Raw genomic sequence first — 6698 nt, 5'->3', positions numbered from 1 at the left:
TTATCAGTAAAGTTGATAAATTGGATGATGATACAAGTTGATCAATTCCTTAAAATTGAACGATTCAATTGTGAGAGAGAAAATTTATATCTTATTGTAATGGGATTAAATAAGATTTATTTTAGTAATTGAAATACTTTATTACTAAAATTGTTTATTGTTTGTGAAACAATAGAGATAAGGATGAATGGTTAATTATAATTACAAGATGTTGTGAATTATAATTATATGACCCATTTTATTTATGTGATTAAGTATCACTAGTCAATTTGTTGTATATAATTTAATTAATCTATAAAACGATATTTATGTGATAAATATGCATTAAATTAGTTAATAACATGTAACATATTACATGTGACATATTGTGTGACAATTGACAAATTGACAAAATAAAATGGTAGTCCATTTTATGTAGGATGGACCGAAATATTGGTGTGGAAAGAGTTAGTAGGTTGTTTGTTTATTAGGACTAAATAAACAATATGATTACCTAGTCTTATTTGTATGCATACATATCACATGGATTAGAACAATTGTGATGATATATGTGCATATGTCCCCTAAAAAGCTCCCCCACCCACCGGTTTTCTCATGCAATTTTAGAAGAGAATTTGTTCTCTTATATGTGTTCATTCTTCTCACATGCATAAAAACTTTCCTCTCACATTTTCTTAGTTCATCTATCTCAAAAACTTGAGAAATGATGATCCAAATTATTCAAAGAAATTACTATTATTATTAGTGTAATATATGAGTATTAGTAATCAATTTTAAGATAGACTACTAAATAAATATCTAGCAAATATCATTTAGTAGTGATAAGGGTTAAATCTTGAGTGCAATCAAGAGGAGAGCTCTTATTTTAGAGTTTTAGAAGATAATCCTAATACTTATTATAGCTCAAGAACAAGTGAAGGTAGGAGACCTTACTTGTGCCCATAAATCCGAAAATAATAATGTAAGGGACATTATTTTTCTTATAAATCTCTTATTTTGTTATGCATGCACTAGATCTAAAGAACACAAATTAAGAAGTTAATTAGTTCACTATTAGAAGAGTCTAATAATAGTTATATGAACCTAACAAGTGGTATCAAAGCATAGGATGTTACATGCATAATCGGTTATTGTTTTTCCAAGTTAAAATGTTAACATATAAAACTAAAAATTTGTGATTTATAAGAGTAATATACGAAATAATTATGCATGTTATATATTCTGGTCCTAAAATATTTTTAGGTCATTTTTATGATTTATGGAAATTTATTGCTCATTTTAAGGATTTTTAGTGATTTTATTACATTTTTATGAGTAAAGTGAACTTTTATTCACTAAAATAAGTTAACCTTCACTACTGACCGTGGTATTTTAGTATGATCTCACATGAATATTTTATGTATTGCATGTAAAATATCATATTAATGTGATTAATATTTCATGATTTATGAATTTTTAGTGTAAAAATGGCATAAATGGAGGTTAAAATGACAAAATGGTTAAACTTACTCTATGACCTTGAACATTTTATATGACCTCACATGCATATTTTACAAGTTTTGTGTTAAATATCGTATAAATTTGATTAATATTGCATGATTTATGATTTTTATGAGATAAAAATGGATTAAAAGAGGTAAAATGGTTAAAAATAGTTAAATTTCGAATTAGGTCATGAAACTTTAATATGTTGTCACCAATATTTAAAGAGTGCATGTAAATTTTGAGATGAAATGATCTCATTTAGCATGATTTATGAATTTTTAGAGTAAAAATGGCAAAAATAGTGACTATTTTTAGCATAAATAGCTAAAACGAATTTCATGGCATGAGAAAATTATTTTAGGTTGCATAAATATCCCACTTATCAGATATAAGGTTGTAAAATTGATTGGATTGATTTTTGGACACTTTAGATGTTTTATGAGATAAAACCGATAAAATGCAACTATATTTTCTCAAAATTAATTCGGAAGTTTTAACGATGATTTTTGACATTATGAGTGTCATGGAAATATTCCAAAATGTTCAAAAATTTGAAATTCAAATTTTGAAATTATTGTAATTTAATTTGGATTTATTTCATAAATATTATGATTTTAAGGTAAAAAATGAGCATAAAAATTAAATCAAGTTGAATTATTGTCAAAAATTGAGTGATGACTAATTTTTGAGTCCTAAGAGTGTTAGATAATTAACTTGAGCTTAGATGTGATTTAAGTGTTCATTTGTGATTTTAAGAAGTTATTATCACGCATTTCCATAAAACCGGGTTATATATACTATATAAGTTAAATAGGGCGATTTGGCACTTAATTTGGCATGATGGGTACATATTATAATGCTGCATATTTCAATTAATGAATGTCTTTTATTTATATAATTTTGAATTATGTAATTTTATCTTAGTATGGCCTTAGTTTTAATCGATATTACCCGTAATGAAAGGGAATATTGATTCGGTTGTAATTTAATGTGATCTCGTATCAATTTTATTTTTACTAGTTTTTCCATTTTAAAAATGTATAATAGGAATAGCTTTGTATTATTATTATTATTTGTAATTATGGAGTATCTTCAAAGACGGTGCCATTCGGAAAGGTGATCCGACGAAGATGGAGTTCTTGGCAGGCGCGCCACTTGAAGATTCAAGGGACCAAAGGAGTTGGTTTCCGAATTTGTAATAGATTATTTGATTTTCTAATTTTAGGAAGGCCATACTAGGAATTTTTAATTATTGCTTTGCATTTCTTTTAATATGTTACATGCATTGCCAAACCGCCATAAACAACAACATGCATATCATATCGAGTCATCGACCATGTCAATTACAATTATCGTAGTTCACCGCTTTAGTTCACTTAAAAGGTGATAGATTATAAGTTGACAAGACGTCTCACTTTTAATAATTGAGAATTAGCCTTACCAAATAGTAGAAACCATGAATCCCAATTTCATAAGGAAGTAGATTCGGCTCACCGGGGTACTAAACTTGTTACGTTGGGAAAGTGGATAATAAAATGTTATTACATTGAAATTTGGATTGAGCTCAACGGAAGTATTCATGACCATAGTCGCATGTGTTCTGGATAAAGATGAAAATTAGAGTAATTTTTATCGACCGAGAGTTCTAGAAGTAGAATCGATTAAGAGGTTAATCCACCGAGTTATATTAATAAGGGATGACTCGGATCACCGTACCCGTATTAATATGAATTTGGATCTCGGAATCATTTATAATAGTTGGGTAGAGGTCACTATATAAATGCAATACCTGTTTACAAGTATTATTAAAACGATAGATGTTAATTATTTCCTTTATTTCCGTTTTCGTAGTTAATTATAGGCAATGAATTCATCTAATACTCCTACACCAATCACCATTGATTCATGGCTCCAATCATTCGATGAAAAGTGCTCCTAGTATGACAAGGATACGATTAGAGAATTACGCTTTGGCATTAGTCAGGATGGAAATCTTTGTTACTTACCACTTCCACACCTCCCACTTCAATATTAATGCCCACCACCTTGGTAAGAAAATCTTGTGAAGAAAATCTCACTAAACCCAAGGCATCCTTGTTTGAAGAAACAATGAGAAATATTAAATTCAGTGGGAGTTCTAGCAAGAGTGTCCTTGCAACTGAAAGGAGTATTGGAAATATTAAAGGGAAGGCAAAGATGGGTGAGAAACCCAAACCTGATAATGAATTGAAAATGGATAGTGGGACTACCAAAACCAAGACCAAGAAGGGTGTCCAATCCTATGAGGAATGTCATTATTGTAATGTCATGGGCCATTGGAAGCGAAATTGCCCCAAGTATTTGGGAGATATCAAAGTTGGGCTTATTACTCCAAGTGGAACTTGGAAATGTGGAAAAGCTAAACAAGAGTGAGATAAATCTCCAACAAGGAAATAGAGCTAGGGTAGCCGCCACTTAAATAGGGACTTATGTACTTGTTTTAGCTAATAGCTTTGAGTTATAATCAACATAGTTGTGATTATGTACCCACTTTGTCTAAAACGTTATTTCCATTTCTATGTTAGACATGAAAGGATTTATTTTGTTGAAAATAGACATGGTTGTGAGCCATGTCACTTATCTTTATGATATACAAGTTTTAGACACTTCCAACACAAGCAAAGATATCTTCATAATACAATCTAAAAGACTCATAACTAGTAAACCAAATGATTTGTACATTTGGCTTTTTTTATTAGGTCACATAAATGAGAAACGCATTAAAAGGCTAGTGTCGACTAGATTTATTGAACCATTTGATTTTCAATCATATGGAATATGCGAATCTTGTCTCCTTTGCAAAATGATTTGTACTTCCTTTAGTGGTAAAGGGACACAAGCAAGTGATTTGTTGGGACTAATACATGCCGATGTATGTGTTATAATGAGCATCACCGTAAGGGAATTTATGACTACTTCATCACTTTTACCGATGATTTAAGTAGATATGGGCATATTTACTTAATCAAATATAAAGTGAAGCATTTGAGAAATTTAAAGGAATTTCTAAATGACGTAGAGAACCAATTGAACAAAGTACTAAAGCATTATGATCCGATCATAGTGGCAAAGATCTAAGTAATGAATTTGATTTAATAAATATGGATTATGACCTGGTGTCACTACCCATAAGATCAAACTAATATGAGTCGGTTTGAGTTATCAAACTCAATTTTGGGAATTTGCAATCCAAAATTGATATGTAATTCTAAACGGATGGTCAACCTGGAAATACCTAAAATAGAAATTCTATTTAACAAATTACATGGATCAGATTCGCATATAACATGAATCAAGCTGCCATGATGGAGCTGGTCTTTTATGAGCTAATGCGTTAGTATAGAGAAACTTCCATTACTCCACCATATATGTTTGTAACTCATAAAGCTATCTCTCAAGAAGATAGATGTATTTCTGAGAGATAGAGTGGGAGTAGATTGGATCGTTATAAACATGTCTTATAGTTAAAGTGTTACTTTGTGAAAGTAATGGAACTATAATCTATAAAGATAGAGTGGGAGTATAGTTCAGTGGGAGTTTAGCACACATGTCTTATTGTTAAAATATTACTTTGTGAAAGTAATGGTATTATGACCTTGTCCCAAATCAACCTTGTTGCATACGAGCCATAGCATTACAATCCAAAGATTGTTACTCAAGAGTAGATTTACTTTAAGGCGGGGGTCTCCTTAAAGGTAAATAGAGCTTTAGAGTACCTAAGTGCATAGATCGACATGAAGATGTTGATCAAGATCAATTATGTTAGGAATTGCCGCATTTTTGATTAAGAATGGCAAATGATATTAAAAAAAAATACATACATACATATATATATATATATATATATATATATATATATATATATATATATATATATATATATATATATACTTTTCTATAATGAGAATTTAGAGAAAGATGTGTTTGGAACACAAAACATTAGATAAAGATCTAAGAATCCTAACATCTTATACGTAGCTTTCTTAAGTGCTCCTAGAATGGTCTTAAGCAAGCATTAAAGGATTATACTTTTCGTTCATGTGATAATAGTGAATGTTTTTATTCACATGATTGAAGAATCATGATCATACATGAAGTTAAGTGGGAGCCAGAACTGTTTCTCTATGTCTTATATGTTGATGACATATTACTTATTGATAATAATGTACCAATGCTCTCTTCTGTGAAAGAGTGATTGGAGACTTGGAAAAGGGTGCAAAGTATTTTAGATTTTTGAATCTATGTGAGAGAATATTGGCATAGAATTCTGAGTCTTATGATGATGCTATCCTTTTGCATCTGTTTAACAATCAACAAGGTTGAATGGGTTATTCATGTTGATGGAAGTAAAATCACTATGATGGAGTCATAGTCGTTCACTGAACCTATTAAGTTGTTGATTACATGAAATGGATTGCTAATGTTTCCGCCATTAGAATGATCATGTATGCCAATAGACGGACATGCCATGATGTGAAGTATGCCTAGGGCATAATAAGTCAATAAGAAGTTAATTTCCATGATAGGACTTATGAGAGCCTTAAAGAACATCCTTGAGATTCTTGAGAAGAATTAGGGATTCGTTCATATGTTTGGATGATATACTAAGTTATGTGTTGAAGGGTTGCACAAACTTTAGTTTCCAAACCCAAAAGGATTTGTTGAAATCCTAGGATGTCTTATTGACTTAGGACTAAAAGACTACAAAAGTGTTTTAGTTTCGTGCATTGCAAATTCTACAAAAGGAATCTAAGTAAATTGTGATAAAATGGTCAACGTAGGGAATGAGAGTAGATTCCTCTACCAATGACTTTATCACAAGTTATGTGATAACAGTGGGAGCATCTTTCAAGTTAAAGAGCCTAAGTCTAGTAAGATGACTAGACAAATACTTAGAGATAAATTCAAGTTATTAGAAATAACATTGAATAGAAAGAAATAGCAATTGCCAAAGTTGGAATATATGGATATAGGGTATATCCACTTGCCAAGCTTTTATTGCATTATAAATAGTGTTAATAATACACTAAAGATTATAGGATATGAAATAGTAATAGTGTATTGCCTATTCATATGTGATAATCGCATTTATCGTTTGAGTTTCATTAAACTCACCCGTTACCTTGTCGTATCCAAATGGGTTGTAGAGACAAATTGAACCCCATTAAAGTGAA

Source organism: Silene latifolia, chromosome Y, assembly GCF_048544455.1.
Source record: "Silene latifolia isolate original U9 population chromosome Y, ASM4854445v1, whole genome shotgun sequence".
In the NCBI taxonomy this organism is placed as follows: domain Eukaryota; kingdom Viridiplantae; phylum Streptophyta; class Magnoliopsida; order Caryophyllales; family Caryophyllaceae; genus Silene; species Silene latifolia.
The sequence above is the reverse complement of the archived record's forward strand: the minus strand, read 5'-3'. Positions refer to the sequence as shown.